Source organism: Dromaius novaehollandiae, chromosome 1, assembly GCF_036370855.1.
Source record: "Dromaius novaehollandiae isolate bDroNov1 chromosome 1, bDroNov1.hap1, whole genome shotgun sequence".
Classification (NCBI taxonomy): Eukaryota; Metazoa; Chordata; class Aves; order Casuariiformes; family Dromaiidae; genus Dromaius; species Dromaius novaehollandiae.
This window is the reverse complement of record NC_088098.1, coordinates 150,975,115-150,999,244: the sequence shown is the minus strand read 5'-3', so window position 1 is coordinate 150,999,244 and position 24,130 is coordinate 150,975,115. Positions and strand designations below refer to the sequence as shown.

At 38.9% G+C, this 24,130-nt stretch overlaps 1 long non-coding RNA gene across 1 annotated transcript in view; it reads right to left on the bottom strand.

Annotated features, from left to right (window-relative positions):
* Positions 1 to 24,130, bottom strand: part of LOC112984953 (uncharacterized) — a 180,554-nt gene that overhangs the window by 27,946 nt on the left and 128,478 nt on the right. The window contains exons 5-10 of the long non-coding RNA XR_010386366.1: positions 21,771 to 21,902; positions 18,049 to 18,142; positions 17,545 to 17,598; positions 16,518 to 16,635; positions 8,409 to 8,493; positions 3,645 to 3,755 (exon numbers count right to left, since the gene is read on the bottom strand). This is a non-coding gene — a long non-coding RNA (uncharacterized LOC112984953). The remainder of the gene's footprint in view (positions 1 to 3,644; positions 3,756 to 8,408; positions 8,494 to 16,517; positions 16,636 to 17,544; positions 17,599 to 18,048; positions 18,143 to 21,770; positions 21,903 to 24,130) is intronic.

Genomic DNA, 24,130 nt, shown 5'->3' with positions numbered 1-24,130 from the left:
GTAGGTAAGAGAACTTAACTTTCCTAAACTTCCTACGCTGAAGCTTAATATGTCTCAAGATCCACAATTTCAGAGTTGTAAATCAAAGTCCAGTCCTTAAAATTCGGATCAAGATACCAACAGGCATGCTCATCTCTAGGAAATATGTTGAAGTCAGTGAAAAGATCTTAGAAATTAATTGGGTCCTTAACTTCCTAAAGTTTGGGAATTCACATTCAGTGTGGGATTCATTACACCCTAATTTAGTTGTCTTAGAGTTACCCACCTAGTCTCAGCTGACTCTTTCTTTCCCTGTCCTCTGCAGGTGGCCCTTCTGGATGTCACTCAGTTCAACTGTTTTGTGTGGTCATTTTAGGATAGTATGTTAGATGGCTATAGTAAAATTGCTTCCTTTTAATGGTGGAGTCTCTCTCTCTCTCTCTCTCTTGCCTACAGAAGAGGTGTAGGTGATTATCTTATGCCAAACAACTATGGTGACATTATCCCACTGTCAATGACTTAGTTCATTGCCCACCTTTAATTTAAGTCAGTTTAGCGTTATTTTGTTTTTTTCTCTTTTCCCATAGTCCATAATAATGACAAAGTCCCTCCAAATATCTTTTCACTCCTAATCTCTTTTCACTGAAAAGTTTTCCAAATTTTCTGTTTTACATGATGTAAAGAGAAATGTGATTTTCTTGGGCTCATTTCATCACCTGAAGGTGTTCTCTTTTTACCTTTCAATACTTTGCCAATTTGTAGTGATATACCAGGATCTCACTTAACAGTGCATGAGCAAAATCTCAGCAAATGGCCTTGTACTGCAGCATGAAGTTAAGATACAGAGAATGGACTGTAGAGAGGCAAATTTTAAGATGTTTCATCTAACTGATATTACCAATTTTGTACAGTTATAATATTACAATGACAAAATATATCGCAATACATTTTCAGATCGGTTTGAAAGTATCATTTCAACAACCAGAACAAATATAATACATAGATATGACATTTATAAAATATGGTTAGCAATAACTAAGTAAAGCAATTGCAATCATACTACACAGCACATAAGGCAATCTATTTCTCCATTTTTGTATCCTGCCTTCACACAAAACAAGTAGGTTACACAACTCCTTAAGAAGGAAGTTTCTGAGAGGTCAGGAAATCTTTCAGAGGTTTAGGAAGGAACACCTAAGGTATACAAGACACTGAAGGAAAAGTGTTTGTTCATGTCAATAAAAGAAATATGATGTTCCTAATTGTCAAGCAAGCAGGTCCTGACCCTTTATTTTCACTGTTCTCCCAGAGTTTCAAAAGGCATAGTTGCATGGGCCTGCTAATGACAGAGGAGCAGAACTTATCACTAATGCTGTTGGCAAGTTGTGAACTGCAGCAAGCTTAGCCTTGTCTTTTTATTTTTTGGTGTTCACTTATACTGTGGAATGTGCACACTGTCATGACTCAGGCTGGCCCCTTCTCGAAAACTCTGCAGCACTAATTAATTTCCTCACTAAAGCCGTGTACTATTCTCTTTTTCTATTGTTCCCCTCCCTCTTTAAGACACTGAAGCCACTGTTTCTGGCTTGGGTTCTGGTTCATCTGTCAGTGGTCTTATTGCTCTCAAAAGAAGCTTTCTGAATACCATGACACTACCTCATCTTCTCACTACAGTTTATCCAGGAATATGCATCATCTTTCTCTCCTCTTCATGAGATTTTGCCAGGAGTTTACAAAATGTGGCCAGCCCACAGGGCAAGGTACATGTTACCTGGAAATTCTGCCTCCTGTGTCAATCAAGCTTTTAGTGTTACCTTGTTTAATGTTCCTCCATGATCTCATTTGGCTAGTGCATGGATCTATAGGAAAGCTAGACTGAACATTTTTTGAAGACTGCCTTCATTGGGCTGCCTCTTTTGCACGTATCTGCATACTCCCAAGCAGTAATCCATGAAGTAATATTTTCATTTGAGATGTACAGGAGCTATCTATAAGGCAAAACCAAATAAGCACTATCATGATCTTCTTTATGGGTATCAGAAAATGCTGTGCAGGTGAATTAGGACAGAAAGCTTATTGTAAAGTGATGGAGGTTCCTTTCAAATTGAGTAAATATTTTGTTGTAACATCCCACAGTTGATGACTGGCAGAGATGATTACCTCTTTACTTCACAGTGCTCAACATACTGCTCATTTCCATCAGTAGGATCTACTTTTCTGGAGAATACTATCAAGTAGAGGAAATGTCTCTTGACATAGGCACTATAGCTGATGCAAAATGAGTGATTATTAAACATCTTTTGGTGAGAGAGGGTTGAAAATAGATATGTGTAAGGAATGAACCTTGAACATGAACAAACAATTTTAGTTAGAATTCATCCTACATTTGCAGTTCACCAGTGGGGCAACTCATGGTTGTCTTGTGTCTGCAGAATTTTCATCAAGACTGGAAAATTTTGCCAAACCTAGAATGATGCCCAGTCCTTAGCAGAAATTTATTACTTGCTTGTGCATTTGAATGTGGACAACAGTTTCCCATTAGTCACAAAACATTTTTTAATTCATCTATTAATTATGAACTCTTTCACATTTTGGGAAAGTTCTGACAAAAATTTGGATGTGAAAGTGAGATTTTAATGGCAGACATGCATACCTTTGTAAAGGTATGCAAGATATTACAAAGCAAACTCTTGGTTTGCAGTTGTCTGTTCTAGGAGAATTCTGATTAAACTTCAGATGTGAATGTCACAGTTCAGGGCCATTTATAAAATCTGTGAGTCTTGCAAGTAGCTCTGAACATTCATATACTTGGGGGCACCCATGACACTCTGTGTGATCTCAATGTTGATTCTTGGAAGGCCGGTTTTTGTTCTTCTTTTTCTCCCTATAGATCCTTAAAAATATGCAAATCTATGTGATCTGCCTCTCATACAAAGAGTTGCAAATTCAGCTATGGATCAAAGATTAGAGCATATGCCTATTATTATGGCTGCCAGTTAACCAATCCAAATGTTTAACTCTTTAAAGAAATATAAGGTCAGCAGCTTTCTGAATAATTGTTTCCAGACACACTTCTGTTGGTTGGATTTCTATAACACATTCAACTTCAATTGCTGCTGTAATTTATCTCCACTCCGCAGACTCAAACTTTACTAAATTCACATGTTAGTGTTGGAGTCACTACACTTAGGTGAATCCAGAGCATGCTCCCTGATCATTGTTTTTTATGTTGCTTCACAGATCAAATAATAATAAAAAAAACCAAAACAGTGCCATGCAGACACCTGCATCTGGCCTTTTGTTGCACTAAGAAATACAGAAAGGAAGAAACTGGGCCAAAAATGACTCAAAAATAAATCAAGTCAGGATGTGTACTAACCCTTTTGCAAGCTTATCTCCCCCTGGGTGTCGACAGTCTGAATGGGGCGAGGGGTGTTTTGCTGACAGTCATGGTTGCTGGGGCATCGCCGTGTTATAGGAGAATACACTTCTTCACTGGAAAGGATTGCATTTTCTCTTGGTCCTGCCATGTCTTCACTAAGAAAAGCATTTCAGGAGTGGTGTAATTGTGTTTTTTGTCCCACTGCAGTGGGTTACCACCTTGCCATCAAAGCTGCCAGAAAAGCACCCATATACTTTGCTTTATACAGCAGAAGCAACCATACCTTCTGTCCTGGAGCGTCAGTGACTGGGGTCCCCTGCACACTCACACTGTGTCAATCCCTTGCCCCATCTTGCAACTATCTCATTGCAGTCACATACCAATGAGCCGTTATCTGAAAGGAAGACAAAAATAGCACAGGGTCTTTACTTTTAGTTGATATTAACATGAAAAATAAATCACAGTCCCATTCTGTTTATGTTGCAGTTTTGGTCTGGGCTATTCAATGCCAGTGAATTCATCTTCATGAAATGACCCAAGCCTCAAGTTAAATATTTTCCTCAGCAGGCACTTGGGTTGGATTAGGAGAGCAATGTGTGAGTTTAAACTGAAAAGGTCTGAGGAGATGAAATGGTTAAGGACACACTACAGTCCCTTAGCCTCTCCTCAGAAGGAATGATAAACACCTCTCTTTGGCCAGGTCTACTTCTCTACACCTTTCTGAGGAGAACTAATGGGCAGTGCTATTTATTATGTGTTGGGATGAAGGTAGGGAATGTTTTCCACCATTTAAAAAAATAAAATCCCAAATTTATGGGACTTTGAAAAGCAATTTCCTTTTAAGGTGCAAATTCCTAATTTGCCACATAAAAGTACAGGAATTAAGTGCTAAATCCTTCTTTGCCAGTGAAACCTGTGAAAGAAGGTATGAAAAAAGAGTTACTGTTAGGTTTCTATTCATGTCTCCTGAAAGCCAATGTATGCAAAAGTGCACTGAAACAGCCCTGTTTTTTTCAAAGCCTTCCTGCCATTCTGACTGACTTTTAAAAAATGAACCCTTGTCCAGTTTTATTTGTGTGGTGGGTTCTGATTTTGTTCTGCCTGTACTGTATCACTTTTCTCTCCTCACCATTAATCTTCCATGAATGTTCCCCAGGGCACAGTTCTCCCTTTTCTGCATGGAGAGTTCCTATTGAAATTAATGGACATTCTTCTCCTGGGTGGAGGGGAGAATACACCCTTATATCAGCCTTGCTGCAAAAGAAGATTATTCATTGAAAGGAAGTGTTAGTCTAACTCCTGAAAGGCCAAGGTCTAGTCAGGCAGATTATAGTGGGAGATCCCAAAAGGCGGTTGGTACAGAAGCAGGGACTGCTTGTGCAAAATGAAAATAAAAGCCAGAACAGAAGACTTTTTAAGTGTTGAAACAAAATGCTGGGAAGGTCCATGGTTTTATTCTGTAGTGAAGTATCCGGTTCCAAGTCTAATTGCAGGGTGCATCCATACCGTGGAAGTGCAGTGAAGATATCTGTTAGCTACCTGCCAAATCAGAAACAGCCATGAGAGTAGTATGGCGCCCAGGCTAATCTCATCTGCTAAGGGGCACTATAAATTGGCCTGGGTGCTGGGCCACACAAATAAGGCTATATTGTGCCATGCAGATGTATCACCTCATTTGGAGCTAGCTCAGGCATCTTTAACACAGTCATGCATTGCACAATGTAGACATGCTAATAACTCTCAGTCCCCTTAGAGGCTTAAATGGAAAAGTCTTATGTTCCTTCACAGAGAACCCTTTAATGAATTAAAGAGAGTGTTGACAACCTTCAAGCGGAACTGCATAAATTCTCATAGGAAGGATAGTAGCTGCAATGTGAGGTCCTGAAGCAGGCGGATGACCGTATAAAATATACTACAGTATCTAAGTTTAGTAAAACAAGCACACTATATTTAAGTAGGCTATGGAAAGGTAAATATGTTACAGGAATGTCCTCAAGCAGTTTATGTTACAGTAATGCTACTGTCACGTTTAGGATAGATCATTACTATAGATACTATAAAATTAGGAGATAGAATTTAATATGCACAGAGGAAAGTTAAATAAAGGATGAACAGCCCTCTTCTGCCAAATGTTTTTTCAAAAAAGAATCTCTCCCCCACCTTGTAATCCAAAGAAAAAGCTTGTCTAAGGAAGTATTGCATGAAAGTGGTAGGCTGCTGACTCTCCATTTTTTTTTTAATTCTTTGGGCTTTCATAGGGGAGGTATGTTTCATAGGGGAGATATGTTTCATAGGGGACACCTATTTGCATGGATGACTCCTTCCACCATACACATTCGTTTCCCGTGATGCCCCCATTCCAGGCAGTAATGGAAAGGATGTACCACAGTAGTGACCATTACAGTTTGTGAAGCTTTGATTGTTGTATAATTAACATGGCACTTACCCTTGGATTTTCAGTTTCTGCAACTGATTTTTATGTTTAAACTTCATTTGAATGTCTCTGACAAAGCTCTGCTATTCATTTGTGCATGTTTGTATTTGGATTGAAGCATTTATATATTTCTAGCATGATGATTACTTTAAACAGTGCTCTATCTGCTCCTTCCACCAAACACAGAACACTTGCTTTAAGATTAGCCTTGTCAAATTTGCTTAAAGTGACCAGACAAATACATACAAATAATTTTGTTATAGGCAAAATTAACTAATGTTCTTTTTTATGGTGAGATGCTGTAATGATTTTATATAGCAGTCAAACTATTTAAATACTAATGCTGCCTTCATGCTGTAATCACCATTCCAGTCAGATGTCATTTTTAGTAGCCTATAGGGGATTCCATCCCCTAATTATTCTTCAATACATAAACCAAGCATTCTTTAATTGGTGTAAATTGAACAGTGTTCCAACACAAACAAGGAGAGGACAAACTAATCAATGATTCTGTGCATGTCTATTGGAAAGCTATTGCCATTAGATCAAGTAACAAATCCTCGACTCCATTAGCTTCAGTGGAATGATGGGGGAAAAATACTGCTAATGCTACTTCTTGTTATCAATCAGTAGTGGAAAGCATGCAGCAAAATCATCTAGCAAAACTCCAGCTTTTCTTGAAAGTGCTCATGGAAATTTAAAATATGAAGATGTTCTGACTGCAGAATCTGCAGTCATATGTCTTTGATGGGGGTTTGTCTGGAAACAATGTGTTTTTACCCTCTGCTGCCTCTGGTCATGTGGCCTGCTTTTTATTTTTCTCTTTCAAATAAATGACTCTTGAATGATAACATAACTTTCTCAACTTGTCAGGAAATTTTTGGTGAATTTTCTTGCTCTCCCAGGCTATGTTCCATATATTCATATGTATTCACTACTGCAGCACAACATAAATTGGGTGGCTCTCCCGTCTCTTTTTTTAATATGATCTGAAATAAAGGTGCTGTATTTAAGAAACAGATGAAAAATCCGTCTCATAAATGTGTCATACTCACTTTTCATTCTTGTCTCTTTTTATCAATTCTCTAAAACTGATTATTTATCACTGGAGAGGGAAGAAAAAAAAGTAAAAGTCCCATTACAAACCTCTGGCCCAGATCTGCCAGTCTTACACTTTTAGTTAGCGCAAAAAGCGAAACTCTTCTGGAAAGAAATATACCGGCTATGGCTGTTCACTTTTTAATCTATTTGTTTTTGATATAATATGCTATTTACTGTTTAAGGACCTTTCATGTTGGTTTAAATTGGAGTTTTTAAAACTAGTCTACCATAAAAAGCTTTAAGTGACATAGACTGGATAGAGAAATACAGCATCGTCTACAGACAGCCTTTGTTCAGTACATTACAGTTAAAAGAAGTGCAGAACAGGCTCGCTAGATAACCTCCCTTCTTAAAACAAGAGGGGTTCTAATTTACACACATCGTAATCACAGTCACATTACTTTGCTCTCTGTACTAGACCCCTCAGGGCTGGCTCTAGGTTTTGCTGTGAAGTCACATGTGTGGGGCCTGAGGCACTTTTCCATGATGCCTGCAGCTGGGGAGTGTGGGATTTGTGTTTTTTTTTTTCTCTTTCCTTTCGCCAGTTGGGATTCTTTAACTGGCTCAGTTGTCATGGGTGGCTGGCTTGGACAGTAAAGGATAGAGCAGCATGAGGGTAATTGCTCCCAAGGTTTTGTATTTGCTTGGCATGAAGATGAGGACGCTACAATATTTGTTTCTGAGGGAGGGGAGAGCTGCTCCCCACCCCACTTTTCCCAGACCAGTGTCCATGAATTCCAGGTAATGAACTCCCCTCTTCCACATCATTCTTGTTTCTGAACTGGCTCTGGCTATTGTGTGTGGTTATGCTATTGCTCAAGAATGCAAAATGTCCCGTCTGATTTAGGGCATCTTCCTACTTACTCATCAGCATCTTCAGTGGTAGCTATAAGAGTGATGCTGATGCCAACAAGTGGTTATGACACTGACAGTGGGATTTTTGGAGCGCCGAAGTGCCTTTGCAAGAGTGATAAGCTACCCTTCTGCTCCTCATGCTGCAAAGAGCATGTTCTGAAAGATGGGAGTCCTTTGGAGTTTGTGACTGCTTCCTTGTTTTGAAGATTTAGACCCCAAAACAAAGGGATGCCATGTGCTTGGGGCCTGACCAGTTGGGAGACACCAAAATAAAGATTGTGGGGCTGCCCTAGGGTGTGGATGAGGTGCCTGCTTGGAGATGACACTGGACAGTCTGCCTCTTTGCTACTTTATACAGAATGGAGGCCTTTTACCTTGCTAAATTAAGCAAAAGAGAAGAAGAAAACTTCATCTAAGCATGAGGTGAGATAACAGGGTTTTTTTTTAAGTTCATCAAGTCATTTTCATTAGGAGAGTTTTGTAAATTCCAGTTATTTAAAAGACAGTTGTCCTACTGCTGTCTTTAGTTACACAGGATCAGCACTTACTGAAGCTAACGGGAGTTGAAACCACATAAGAAAAGAACTGGGCCAACTTCAGAAGAACAGTTGGGACCCAAATGACAGCACTGGAGAGGTTTTAGCAAAATGAGTTTACCTGGAGTTGAAAAGAAGCATTTGCAGTCATATGTTGAATGCCGTTTTGGCCATAAGAAAAGGCTAAGATCAGTGATCCAATTTTTCTGAAAAACAAAGGAGGCCATTTTATTTCAGCTTCTCGTTCAGAGAAAACCCCCAGATTGCCAGGAGAGTTTTAGTAGAATCATTTTTTAATCACCTTTACATGCTTAGGCATATCTGGTCTCCAAAGTCCATATTATAACTCCCACTGATTTCCTCGGGATTATGCCCTTCAAAATGGACGACAGGAAGAGTAACTACTCACTAGGCCTGCTCCATTGCCTTGCAGTCATGAGGGAAATGCCCTTCTGATACCACAAGGCAATCCTCAGCCACCACTTTACAGCATAAGGAAAATCCCTCGGTTCCCGAGGATGACGGAGAACGAGAGAGAGAAAGACGGACCATGTGAGGCTGGATGCGTCGCCCCCTGTTTTAGACAAAGAGAGAACTATAGCACACAAGCAGCCAAGGAAAGTGAAACCAGCGGAAGACTTCTGTAAAGCAGCTGGAATATTTAGTGCTGTTGTTTCAATGTAAATAGATACAAATACATTAATAAAATATCTTGAAATGTCCTAATTTTAGAGCGTGACAATATTTTAATTTTTTTTGTAGCTTAGTATGTACTTTAACACTTTTGTATACTCCTCCAGAGATCATTCAGATCTGAAAGATTTATGTTTTAAACAAAAACAATATGATCTCTCCAAAATTTATTAATGTTTTTTTAAATTTGAGTGAAGTGCTCTATTAATATGAATTTTATTTACTTTTTCATGTAACAAACAGCTACTACCTAGCAGAAATAATCATTCCCACTTAAACTTGCATTATTCCAATTGTGTTCTGTGTATCTTTATCAAGTCACTATTATATTAGTGCTGGGCCAGAATCTGAGTTTTCTTTGTCTTGTACCACTTGTGCTTTGGCTCTGCTCGGTTATTGTAAGTCTGATCCTAAGAGCTGCTGAATAACCCTCAGCTTCCTTGATTAAGTTCTGGCATGTTGACTTCCTTTGTTGTATAGTATCTAATGCCAGCTTACTTGTCGCTAAAAGCTTTTATTAATCACTTTTTGGTTTTGTTTTCAATTGTAATGGACTCACCTTTGGAGATGCAGACCATTTTCTCACAATTGTCAGATTGTCCTGCTTCTGCAGATGAACCACATCTGCAATTGCGCTTGTCCATAACAACAGCAGCACTGGGCACTCATAGCACGGTTTTTAACCCAGATTAATTTTGAATTTTATTTTTATACCATCAGGAAAGTAAGAGTTCCATCAGCTTCTTTGAGTCAACAAAAGATATCAATGCAAGAACTGCTATGGGACTGCTTTTGGCCAGAAACTGTATTTATGTCATTCTGGACCCTAGTTTGTTTAGCCTGTTCTCAGAGGCCTCCAGTTGCGGGGGGACTCCAAGCCCTCCACTCACAATCCCTCCCACAGCTTCTATGTCTTCACTATGAGAAAGATTTTTGTAATGTCTGACCTGAATCTCCCTCATTGCAATGTCGGTCTGCTACCTTCTGTCATTTCAGTGTAGCCCTGGAACACAAACTCTTTCCTTCCTCTTTGCAGAAGGCTTTTTCAAATCTGAAGTCTTTGTTCGTGTCCACTCACATTCTCTTCCTCTTTAGATGAAAATTCCCCAGTTCGGCTTTTTTTGCTGGTCGTGTTTGCCAGACCTCTGATCATTCCCATTCCTCTTTTTCAGATGGTCTCCAAGTCAGCCATGTCTTTCTTGAGACATAGCGCTCAAGACCAGATGTAGGATTTAAGGGGGCCTGTGCCAGTGCTCAGCTGAGTGATATGATCATTTCCTGAATATTATGGAAATACCGCTGTGTGCAGGGCTCCTGACAGCATCACCTTCTTGGAAACCTGTAACATTTGTGGTTTTCTCTCCTACAGCTCTGGGGAGAAAATAGGAGGTTCTCCCTGGTTCAAAATGAAACTTCTGTCTTGTTTTGCTCTCTTTCTCGTATTGGTGAAACTAGAAAATTCTTCAGCCTCTGCTTTAAGATGGGAAGAACATCCTGGCATTAATCCCTCAGGGATGATTGGAAACTGAGCTTTATCTGCATAGGTTAGACAGATCACTTTGACTGCCGTTGTTTTTCTTTCCAGAATGAAAATCTGCTAAAAATACAATGTTTAGGCTCATTTTTTGGGGGATTTTTTTAATGTAATTATTAGCATTTATAATTTAGTCTAAAGGTATGTAAAAATACCTTTTCACACCAAAAAATTAAAAAGCAGAAATGAAATACTTTGACTTTCTATTTCCTTTATCATTATTTCAGCCAAAACTGTTTTCATAGTTAAGCATTAAAAATTTGCATTGTTATGATCAGTCTAAAACTTCATTTTAGGGTCGATAAAAAATTTATAAGAAAAAAACCTTACTCAATTCTAGATGGATGGTCTGCTTTTTGGCTTGAATCAATCAAGTAGAGAAATCATTAGAAAATTCTAATTTAAGTTTTTCACCTACATAAATTCATTCAGATTTTATATCAGCCTAGTCAGCTGGGTTTGTTTACAACCACACATTTTGAATATTTTGTAAAAAAATGCATGATTATAATCATAGAAAACAGACTTAGAGGCCTCACTCCCTTAAAGTCAACAGAAAACTCCCATGAGCTGCTCTTGGGAAGCGCTGAGCCTTTAATCTGTGTTTGTTTAATAATAAAGTCCCTGAGATAGCCTGCTGGATAGGTTTCTTTGAGCCACACTGGTAGCAATATTAAACGTGTTTTTCTTTCTGATATACCCTGGTTTATTAGACTACTTAGGCAAGTACTAATGGCTTTGCTACCACAGTCTGCTCCTGACCCTCTGTTTTTCTTTCTGTTTCTAATCCATGAAGGTATATAAATATTTTGCAGCAGGAGTGTGAAAAATTATGTATTTCCAAATGAATGGTTCTGGACTGCTCTGCTGTTTTCTCATTCCATTAAATTCCATCACACATGATCATTCCTGAACAAACATTTGCAGTCAAAATTGCAGTCAAAATTTGCAGCTAAAAAAGACCAGCTCAACCTAGTAAATAAAGCATTAGAAAACATAATTTTGTTTCTTCACCCAGCTAAATCCATTAAGACTTTAGCACAAGTGAAAACTAAAGACAAAGGGAATTTCTTAAAACATGAAGGCCTGTAGCACATTTGCATTTTAAAATTAATTGCTGACCTAATTATTTGTCAGTAGAAGGATAAGTTAATCAAATATAATGTACAGTAAAGCTTCTAAACACCCACAGGATTTTCCCCCCCAGAGTAAATTGTCATAGTGGTCCAGTTTGACAATCCATTCTCACTGTCATCTTGTGACCAAAGGAAGACTATCGGGGAAATGGTACCATATGGAGACACAAGAGAGAATGAAATACTTAGATCTCCTGTACAAAGGCATGATAAGCTAACAGTCACCAGAGGAAGTTAGGAATGACAAAGCTTTGAAAAAAGAAATACTCTGCCTTTCAAATTCATTTAGATTTATTTTTATACTGTCTCCAATTTTCACTAAAATACTCTGATATTAAATATGCATATATAATAGAAAGCAAATCTAGTGTGTAATGTTTCATTTCTAGCATATCTGTGGATCTGCATTTCATGCTTAGCATCAGTTTTACAGAAAGGCCTGCGTTTACAGACAAGGATCTTTTCTTCTTTGTCTTTAGCAAACTGTGTGTGTTATCCACAAATACTATGCCACAGCCAGCCTTCATGACCTGAGGGTAAGGATGTACAATTTTATTTCAAAATGTAATGGGAAACAAAACCTGATGAACCTATCAGGTAATGTGACCAATGCATTATTTTCAAAAGGCGTATGTAGACATTTGAGCTAGAAATACCTCATCAGCAATAGTATGGTACTTCATCACTTCTCTTATTACAGTACTGCCTCTCTCTTGTCATCTGCTGGCAATGGCAACCCACAGTAAAGGATGTTTTTCTGATCATTTTGCACTCATTAAATACAGCTGTCACAATAGCGGATGCGAGAATGCATACAAAACTTTTATGCCACGTCAAAATAAAGCAGAAACATTTTAAAAAGATCTGAAACCTTTGAAGCCTTTTCTTGCAAAATATTGAAATATTGCTTTTTGTTGTTGTTGTTTTCGACAACTGAAATTGTTCCACAGTGACACGCATTAAAACTCACTGCAGAACAAAACATCATCCATCAAAATTAAAGAAAAAGGCAAAAAAAAAAAAAAAAAAAAAAGAAAAAAAACCCCCTAAACCCAACTTCTCAGAATCACAGAGAGTTTGGTTTCTGAGAGCCTGAAGTTCTGGTTCATCACCTGATTTCTGGGGCTGAACACACATCAAGTTTCAATATCTCAAGGGAGCTGACATTTACTTCTAGACTATGGAAAAAATCTGCCCCAGAAAGCTTCCAGCTGAACTAAAACTCTCCCTTAAGTTCTACATTCTGAATAACAGCTCCCTTTAAAGCTGAACAGCAGTAAATTCTGTAGTTGTTTGACATTATTGCCATAAAAACATATTTAAAAGGGCAGCACGAATGACCCCAAAGCCATTACGTAACCTGTGAGAACAGAGAAACCCATATGAGTAGCATTAATTAATATTCTTATCTGTATGGAAAGTGTATTCTGAAGAACTGTAACATCCAAGGGGACCTGCTGAAGACTTTGGTCACCCTGAGCTGGAGGAAGGCAATAATTTGCACCTCTCTTGTATCTCCCCATTTCAGAATTGCATAATAATTAAAAAAAAAAAAAGTTTTTAACCTTGAAGCATCTCCTTGAGTTGATTACTACCCTGAAACAGGGAAACAAAATCCTTGAGCAAAGATACAGATTGTGAAACAGCAGCCGTCTTCTGGGTGAAATAGCTACCAACAAGAACAAAATCCAGATATCCTGGATCCCTGATCTTAACCTTTAATTGAGAGAGTTCTTTAAGGACTGGACTACACAGGTACAAGTCTACTACTGTTTTTACTTGCAGTTACTCCTTTAGCACAAATGTCCGTTTTCTTGTTGTAAGTCCTACCTTCCACCTCTCCTGATAGTATGAGATGCAGCCTAGTATGTGCTTTACTGTCATGGGCTTTCTGTTCCTTCTTAATTTTTAATTTGCAATTTTCACACATGCAGACAATGGTGGGAAAAACTGTGGAAAAGGAAAAAGTGCATGTGCGTGTGTAAACATGCTCTTACCATGTTCCTGGAAAGTGCTGCATGCGCACAATCCTATCAGCAGTACAGCAGACGGGAAGAGCAGGGAAAGGAGGCCCCTGAAAGCCATGGCTGGACTGGACAGCCCCAGGCTGTTTCCTTGCAAAGTGCAAACAGGTGAGGGTCAAAGGGAGACAACTTCTAGTAGCCGCATACTAGGCACCTGTGCAATCCGAACTGCTTTCACTGAAGGAAGCTAAGTGTGTCTCTGTGAGATATGGTGACCCTATGACTGTTGTGTGGATATACTCTCAGCCATCTCTCCAACTTGCTTCTTGTTGTGACTGGTTCCTGCTCTCTTTATTTCTTTTTGGCTACCTTGGGTATTGTCCCATACCTTTGTTGAAGACAATTTCCCTGAGATGAAAGGAAGAAAATGTGCTGCCCCTGACTTTGGGAAAAGGAGAAACATGGCATCGGTATCTCTCCAAGAGTGTATTCACCTGGAGCAGCAGTTTTTGTGAACAGTGATAGCAAAGGCATGACAGAATATGTGGGGAGGAACATAGAGGAGTTCTCGTTTACCATTACCATTCCTTGCTCAACCCACCCCTGCCTAGCTCAACCCGCCTGAGTTTCTGGCTAGCCTCTGTTCCCAATTCCAGAAAGCACTTGCAGACAGGGGGAAATTCCGTAGATCTGATTCTCAGCACACAATATAATCCCAGCTGTGGCTGTAAGGTTAAGCCCTAAAGGCCTTAGCTGGATGGGGAGAAGTCACAGTGGAGTGACCAATTGGAGAAAGTGTGGACAGAAGAAATCTCAGAATGCAGTTTATGGATGAGTATGAATGGAAATTACACTAGAGACGAAGAATTTGCATTGCCATTAAGGGAAGAAAGAAGTCAGAGAGAACTCAGTTAAAGGGCACAGGTAGTGAAAAGGAGGTAGATGACCAGAAACGGAAGACTATGAAGAATATAAGAAAGAGAGGGAAGAGTGCAGTACAGTGAAGGAGAGAAACTCCTGTAGCAGAAAGAAAAAGACATATACAAGAAGGACAGGAAAAGGAGTGGTAGAGTGGTAGAAGGGTACAGCAGGGGTATGGGTTTCTTTCTCTGTGACTACACTTTCGCAGTGCAGTGCATAAAGTTGGAAGAACTTTACAGGAAAAGTTGAGAAGAAGGAGAGACAAAAACTGCAAAACACAAAAGCAATGTCTGGCTCCCCTTGTACGCGTCTACATCTTCTCACTAGCCCACAGAGTGCTAAAGCCCTCCTGCACACTCTGGGCCAGCTGGGATACCCCACTCCTGCCCTGACTGGTCCGTGACCTGCTCACTACTGCTATTCTGTGCCCAGGTGAGCACATTCGAGTTCCCAGTCAGCTCCTATCTTCTGGCTTTCAAAAATCATTTACAGGCTGGATGGTAATCTCAAAATCTGCCCCTGCTCCGGGCTCAGTATAATCCCAGTTCTATTTTAAAGGTCAAATCCTGCAGGTCTTGCTCAGTTTTGACTCATTCATATCTTCCTGTGGTTTCAAAAAGGCTTTGGCCTAGATAAAGAAGGACAAAACTGGGCCCACTGTCAGATTTTCAGTATAAAAAGTGACTTCATTTCCATACAGCTTCACTGTACCTGCTTTAAGGTTTTACTGTTCTATTTTTCTCATTGAAATACATGGAAGGATCTGTACATCAAATGCATAAAAGATTTGACTTTTAATTCCTACCATGTATTTTGGTAAGAGGAATTAAATGTCAAAACACAAAAGCAATTATACACTTAATGGTAAAAAACATATAATCAAGTCATTTTTTTTATTTTCAAATTGCGGGGATTGAAATAAAAGGGCAAGAGGGTCTTACTTTGACATTATATGAGATGGAAAGGCACATTTGTATCCTTTTGTACCTTTTACAAAATGAATACGCCTGTAATCAGACCCATTCATTTTGAAAAGGAGATTGTGCTTTAGATCTATGGCATATTTGCGAGGGTGTTGAGAAAGTATCTAAGTAAAATGTGCCATAGGAAATCAACTCTCGGGAAATGCAGTTATTCTTCATGATGATATACAACTAGTTTGGCATAACAGTTGGGGTGAAACAAAGCCTGCTGGTACAGGAGACTCATCGCTGCATATTTTATCCACTAGCAAAGCAGGCAAATTTTTGTAGTTTGGGAAGTTCCTGAGCTGAAAATTTCTGGAGGATGGGAGAGTAATCTGGGGTAGTCCACTACAGAATTGCGCTCTCCTTCTCTCTTGCAGCTGGCTGGTCATGGTCACTGCTGGGGTTAAGATACAGGTTCTTGGATCTTCCAGCATTTTATATGTTCCTCTGCTCTATGTAACTGGAAAATTTAAAGGGGAAAAAAGTAAACAAAAGGCCATACCTGTGTCTCTATATTTCTATGACATCAGAAATTGGTGGCCAGTTGCCAATATACCTGTACAATACCTAACACAGTGAAACAGTGATCCTATGGTGAGGCTGGTAGGCACTGCTGCACTACATGTGGGCAGCTATATAGCACAGTGCATGGTTCATTTGCATGGCACAGTGCCCACAGACCTAGCGAACCAGAGTGGACACAGGACAGAGTGCATCACAGCACTCTCTGGCCCGAACAGGTGGGTCTCCTTCCCGTAGGGTACAGATGGCTGTCGTACACTTGCATCCTGACCTGACATTTCCTATCTCAGCTAAGGCAGAGGCTTAGTGACAACATAGTTCTGGGATGGTGCTTTTCCACTCCTGCAGCAGCTAATGGGGGAACAGAAGTCCCAGAAGCAAAAAATATTGCTACATTAATACCATACAACAGCTGTTTACACTCAAGACCACCCTGTGTGAACCAATGGACCATTCCCTTTAACAGTGGCAAAGTCTATGAAGATCTCTTACCAGAAAGATATAGTGGATATGGTATATGATCACTCTTCCATTCCACAGACTAATTTGCCCAGATCACTCCAGATTCCAAGGTCTGATTCTTATTTACATTGAGATTGCATCCCTGAAACTGCGCAAAAGGACCAAAAATTTTTATGAATATACAAGCCATGTAGGTAAAGATATACAGAAAATTGCACTGAGTGGCTTTAGCATAAGTTATAAAAAAGCTTCCAATGTACAGATCTGAAAGAATAACTTAAACCTGAAAGAATAAATAGCTTCTTCTTGCCTCAGACAGGAAATTTAAGCTGAATTACCTGTAAACCACGGTTTTGTCATTCTAAATGGGAAATAATTCTGCAGTGTGGTTATCCTCTATATACTTAGAGAGTTGGTACCCTGTTTAAAGTTTACCCAGGCAGCCAAGTTACAGTAAGGGTTTTGGTTGAATGGAATTACACCAGTAACCTGTCCCAAACTAAAAACTGATTATTTATTATGGAGCTGAGCCAACTACAGTTCTAGTAACAAAACCTGTAATTCCTGACTTTTAAAATTCAGTATGGCGTATTTATTTTTGTATAAGTACCTCTGTGTTTTCTCAGTGCCTCTTGTGTAACAGTAATGTAAATATTATTTTAAAAAAATAATAAAAAAGTGAAAATATTCATTTGAGGGAGAATGGGAACATTGGCCAGTTGGTCTTTTGGAGATATGCTGCTTCCTTACACAACTACAGAGGTAAACATGTGTATAGCAGTCTTAAAAAAAAAGATTTTAACAGAATATTTGTATATATATTTTATATCTAAGAAATGATGAAACATCTATTTTGTATGCCAGTGCATGATTATATGTCTATATTTAGCTTTCACTTTTAGTGGGTGTTATCTGCTAATGTATATTTCAGGAGAGTTTAGAAATCTAATGTTAAACCATCATGTTTTTCACTTCTGAAAAGAATGAGTTTTTGATAACAAAAGAGGCAAAAAAGAGAATCTGCTAAATGGTACTTAGAGAGAAATAGGAGTCTCACTTCCAGGGGAAAAGAGCCATCAAACTTTTAAATCCTACTGGCAGGCTTGCATTTCTACAAAAAAAAAAAAAAAAAAAAAGGATTAAAAAATCCCTCTCGTATTTTTTTTTACGAAAGCTCATTCCTCTCAAATTCAGGGAATTGAATTGAGTCCCATCATGTTTCCCCACAGACAGAATGTAGTGACTAATGTAAGAAGACCTTGAAAACAAATTTTTTGATGGACATTTTCTGTCACCTTTTGCCATCATGGTATGCATTTTCCTGTCACATATATACGGTAATTATATGGATTTTCCTCTTTCCAAATCAGAGGAAAGCTTCTGTACTTGAATGGAGGGGCCATAGACTACTAGTCAACCTAAAAATTCAGTTAGCATTACATCTCAGCACAAATAAAGAATTTGGATCACTGCCTCATTAGATCACCTCTATTTCTAGCTTGCTGAGTAAAAAGAGCATTTTTTACAGCCTAGTTTGATAAGTAAAAGGTGTCTTTCTCACCTGCTTGCACTCTGAATTGTCACTCTCATTCTTTGTTCCTTTGCATGCAGCTGTTGTCAGCTTCCGAGTCACAGGACCACTTGCAGGAACGGCTCTGGAGAGTTTTGGAAGAAAGGAAAGAAAAAAGAGGAGCTGCATTTTTATTTAACAGAAGAAGGAGAACATAAAGAAAAGAAAGGTGTTCTCAAGAATGTAGCCTGCAGCCTTGTCAGGTAGCATTTCTTCAGATGGTTTTTTTCCTTTCCTCTTTCCTACCCCGAGATCTCTCTTCATCATTTTTTTTTAAACATCTCTTCTGGGACAGGGACATGAAAGTGAATTTTGGGTCAAAGGCAAGAATTAGGGGTTGCCAGGGCTGCTTTCTGATGGCTTTACTTTATCTTTGTGTCCAAGCTTTTGCCAGTCAGCAGGTACTGCGGGTTATCCATTCCAGTCACATCATTTTCTGCTTGATGACAAGCATCACACCTTCATCCATCACATTTACATTTCAAACTGCCACACTGCTCTATTGATTAATTATTTAGCAGCTCTTGGCCACTTGTGAGTGTGTCTGAGCTCACGTTTCACAGAGAAGGTCCATTCTTTTTATTTGTGTGCAGTTTTGTAAAACAAAAGAAATGTAAAGCCTTTAACATACACATTTCTAACACATATCTGAATGCCTGTATATATATATATATATATGTATGTGTGTGTGTGTGTGTAAATGTACATGTGTGTGTGTATGTGCATGCTGGTACAATTAGGTACACACAAGAAGTAGAAGTAGGTAATCTGATCAATAAGCACATGCTCACACTGATAATAGATTTCTGAGTTTTCAGAACACTGAACGGCAGATCGATGAAGCCTTGCAGGTGTGCTGGAGTCTGGAATTGCATCAGCTACATCATGCTCCCTATGGGCCAGTGGGGAACTCTCACATCCTCCTCTGGGCTCTGTCATGTAGAATAAAAACAGGTGAAAGGCTTTTGCAGGTGCCTGATAGTGTTTATGTTTCTTCCCACATCACAAGCAGGAAAGGGCAGCCTCTAAATGGGGCAGGGGATCTGGTTCCACCCAAGCCTCCGCTTGTCTGAGTAAATCACTTCATCTTTCTTTTGCTCAGTTTTCCTCAGGTGAAATGGAAATCCACCAGTATCTGGAAAATAAATCCACTACTCTGATGAGAAAGCTGGCTACCCTAGTGGTAAATTGTGTTATGACTAACCATCCGCTCACCCTCATTACTCATTCATCTGCACTGGCCCCTCCAAACATTAACATGAATTTGTAAATGTGCATTAATAAGGTAAGATTTTAAGAGAAAGGAAGGAATCTGTGAGACTATCTGTTTCTGGAGTAAAGCTATCACTGTCACTTGGTGTAAGGCTTCTCAGTCTCTTGGGTTCTTACAGCTTCTACTAGAATTTGCACTAGGGGAATTGGGATCTAACCTTATAGCCCTTTTGCATACTTGGTTTTATCTGTGAATTACCCTACTTCTACTGTAAGGATAAAATCTCTTTGCTTTGATTAGAGATGAAAAATATAGGATAATTTAGAAACTTTTGCTTGGAAAAATAATGTTTGGCATTGCTTCTGGTCTCTGGGGCCCTCCTAGGCACTCTGCTTTGGCTAGACATGTCTCTGACTCATTACTGCTCCCCACCAAGCTGATCCTGCACAAGCAATCCGTAATCTGGTAATTTGGTGTCTCAGGTCATGGTGTGCTCCAGACTACTCTCTGATATTCTTAGCAGCTTGGCCTAAGATACCTGTCTGTATAAGGAACAGCTACAAGAAGAAAGGAAGATGAAGTATTCCATGATGGGAAGAGGAATGTTTTCAGTAAGGGGCTTGAAAAAACCTTTTGGTGTCAGTGACATCATGTACATATGTTGGAGCAGGAAACAGGAAAGGCTTGAATTCTGAAATAAAGATAGTATTTGGATCTATTTTAATTCTTTCTACTGTTTTCCTTTTTACAATTTTAATATGGATGTTACCCACCAAACATAAACAGAGTGATTCTTTTTTCTGCTATTCATTTTCGGTAATTTCTGACTTATGCAAAGCCTATTAAAATCAAAGGGAGTATGTACATTAACTTAATAGGCTCTGGATGAGACCCTTGAAGAGGAAGGACCACATGGTCCTTATTGCTCCATCTCTTTTTTTGCCTTTATCCTTCAAATTGTAAAAGTAAATGTAATACCACTGACTGTCTTTTAATGGATGGGATTTGTGTTAGTATTGACTACAGCTCATTATTTGAATGGTGTTAGGTTAGGACTGTTCAACATATTTCTGTCAAAATTACTTGGTTTATTACAAGATACATTGGGAACTTGTATAAGTGAATATTCAATTTATATATTTTATATGTATAGCAAAATATTAGTATTAAGGCAATAAAACCAAATCATCTGCTTAGTCTATCAATGATGTTAATACATTATTTTATACATGGGGAATAACTGGTTGGCTGCCTTCTATGGAGAACACTGAAATGAAAACTGAAGTCAAGAGGGACTTAGTCCTGACCTGCAGCTTGAGGATTTGGGATTTTGGTCAAACATAATCTCCACCTCTGACCTCAGTCAAAGGAAATATTTAATGTTTGATTTCTGCATTTTTTCCCTTTCTGTGTTCATTTTTCCTCTTGCCTCTTTTAGTCTCTTTCTGTCTCTTTTTTTTTCTTTTTTTTTAGAGAAACTTCTGTGAAGTGCAAATTCATCTTCTGTTTTTATTGAGCTCTTTTCAAAAATCCCTCTTTTGGCCACCTTCTGGCATTCAATGTCAGTACTTAACGCTGACAAAAACAATTTTAGATGGATTCGATGTCAGGCAGACTGAATATTCAAATTCTTGTTTATATTCAGTGGACAGGGCCACGTATGAAGGAAGGCAAGATGCTTTGCTGGCTGCTGGTTCAAGGTGCATTCAGTTGCCCTGGGTAAATGAAGGAATGACAATACAGCAGATTTTCCAGACATTCCCCATGTGTTCTCTGAGGTAGCAGTCCTCTACACTACCAAGCAGGTGGAAACTTATGCCTATAAAGAAGGCCACTGGACATCTATGGAGGGAAGCAGTAGCAATGGATGGTCCCCTCTGTAATAAGTTTTGGCCTCTCAGTTTCCAATATATCATGATTGTATGGAAAGAGAGCTATTTATTTCTGCCTGCTATCCCAAGTGGTTTACGCTGATGTAACTTCTCCATGTGAAATGTTATGGAGGCAGCACTGAGTTATAATCACAATAATTAAAACTTCAAGTAATTTAAAATCAGCACTTCCATGGTTAAACAAAGATGATGATGTCTTACCTCTACAATTAACAAAATGGCTTATAAATCCAAAGCGCACAACTTTGAAAGACGCTGCAATTTACTTGAACATTCAAATACTCAAATCCAGTTTCAGCATAAAAATTAAGGACAGAATGTGAACCTTTAACCCTTACAATGGAGTGGTTTCTCTCACATGAGTAACTTCAATGGGAAAATGGAAAGACTAAGGCAGTAGTTGATAGGATCACGGACATTATTGTCTGGACCTGTCTGCAATAATATTCCTATGTAAAAATCTGAATGTAAAAGAAGCACAAATGAAGCTTCTTTTCTAATGTTATCATCGTATGGTGCTTAAGAATGTATTTGCATGCCTATTTTTTTTCTATTTCTTTATTTCATTTGAAATTCCTCTTGTTTGTAGAATAATGGTGCTGTCTTACCTATCTATTCACTCATGGATCCTAAATTGGGAGCAGAGTGGGCTGATATAGTCAACAGTGGCAGCAAAGCTCTTCACACTTCTGTTTTTGCTTGCTTCATCTCTTCACATTCACAGTTAACAAGCTTGTTCTCTATGAGAAAAATAAACATAGTAATTACTTCGTCATAGGTGTGTTTAATTTGTATTGTCACAAACAAAAAGCAAAAATAACACTTAATCTTTTTCGGGCTTAATGAAATCCTGAAAGTATTTTCAGAATTGAAAAGAAAGGTTCTTTTAAATAAGATCTTTTATTGGGAAGTGAGAACAAAATACTGTAAGCACTTTCCAAGGAACTCATCTGTAAAATGGCAAACTTGATAATAAACAAAAACAATTAGATTATGAGTGGACTCCTTACTTTATGAAGACTAAAATATGCAAACATAATAATTCTGAGTTCTTGACAGGATGACGCAGGCTCTAATTCTAAGTTATGCCATTTCTAACTGCATAAGTAATAGCCAGAACATCCTGCAATGGCCAGAAAGAGTAAGGTCCAAAGGAATCAATAATGTGATAGATAAGAAAAAATTTAGAGCCACTGGAGGTTCTTCAGCCTATCTATGGCATCAGAACATCACCTTATCACTTCAAGGGGTGGTTACGCAGATTTTACCAAGAAGGGGCTCATACACATCGCCAAAGGTAGCTAGTTTTCACTTTGGTAACTAGAGTTCATTAGATATGAATGTCCATGTCTTATTTTCAATCTTTTCTGCAAAAGAATTATTGTTAATCAATTTTGGTATAAAGGTCAGAGGAAAGAATGCTATACATGCTGCCTTAGCCTGGTCCTTCAGTCAGCAGAGAGAGCCAGTACAAACAACAGAATAGCAAGTAATAGAACAAGCTGATAATATCGTGCTGTTGTCCATGGAGAACAACAGTCCTTCCTGGCTTCTCAGCATGTGGACTGTTTGCTTCTGCTTTATTAGCCAAGCAGGACTTTATCCTTTTTTCCCAGTACACACAGAATTCCCAGTAATACAGGTTTGGTCCCATTAGCTATGGTACTAGTGTTAACAACTACTCTCCCCAAACAAGGAGCCCTGTTTGTCAGATGGTAACCTGTAGCAGCAAATCCCATAGCCTGACCACATGCAGCACAACCCATTTCTTTTTATTGCCTTTATATTTACTATCCTGTGACATTTAACTTCACTGAGTGTCCCCTTGTTTATACGTAATGTGACAAGAAAAAAAGGAGGTCATGACTTGCAGTTTAATTAATCACACCTAATTAATCACACCTTCAGGAGCCTCAAGTAGGTACGATATTGAGTAATGGGTTTCTTTGCTGTGCTTTTTATGTGGTAACATTTACCACAGAAAAGGGAGATTGCTTCCCATCCCATCGAGTTGCAAGTCCCAGCCATTGCTTCATTGGAGAATCATTGCAGGAGTGCATACAGGAGATATTTTTGGGAAGAGACCATCCCACAGGACTGCACATTTCTAACTTATTCTTTCTCTTTCTCTAGAAATGCTTGAAAAGCATGCAAAAGTTATTTATCCAGAGGCACACAAAATGAGAAGGATCAGGACCATAGTTGCATAGTCCATATTAATGTTAATCTGCCTAACATATATAAGCAAAATTAGGAAACATGCCTTGGCTTGTAGGATGACTTCCTCCCAAGTAACTGCTCTACCTACACATCAGAAAAAGGAAAAAGGAAAAAAAGGTACCTCTTTTGTTCTCTCCACACCAATAAACTCTGAATTGTTTGTTAAAGGGTGGCATGTCTCCAACAGAAATGTAGCACCCATATCTAAAGCACTGGGGCTAGGGGATGTCCCTGTGAGGTGGCAGTGACAAGCCTGGCTTTCCTAGGGCTGAAGATAGAGCTGACCTGGTGTGTCCTTGTATGTGAAACATCACCTTACCCACTAGGCTGTTACAGAAAAGATTAGTTGTCAGCATCACCACTGTGACTAATAATGCTGTAAAAAACAAGAACTGGTTCTAGTAATTTCTTTGATTGTTTATTATCTTCCCTCTCGGGAGAGGATGCCATGTTTTAAGTCCTAAGCTGGCCAAGGGGCTGAATTGCTAAAAAGAAGTTTCATTTCAGAAATACACTGGAGAGCAGTCGTTATTCCTGAGCTTTTCCCTGTCCAGCCATTTTGGCTCCTGCCCTGAGGTTTCTACCTTTCCCTACAAAATGTTTAAAAGATATCAAACACAAGTGTCTGGAGTTACTTCTGCAATCTGATGCTTAAAAATGCTGTGCAGTGCCATGCCTAGGCCTTCGTGGATCTAGCTGTAAGTCTCTCTTTATAACTGCTTTTGGAGATAATTAAATAAATACTGTG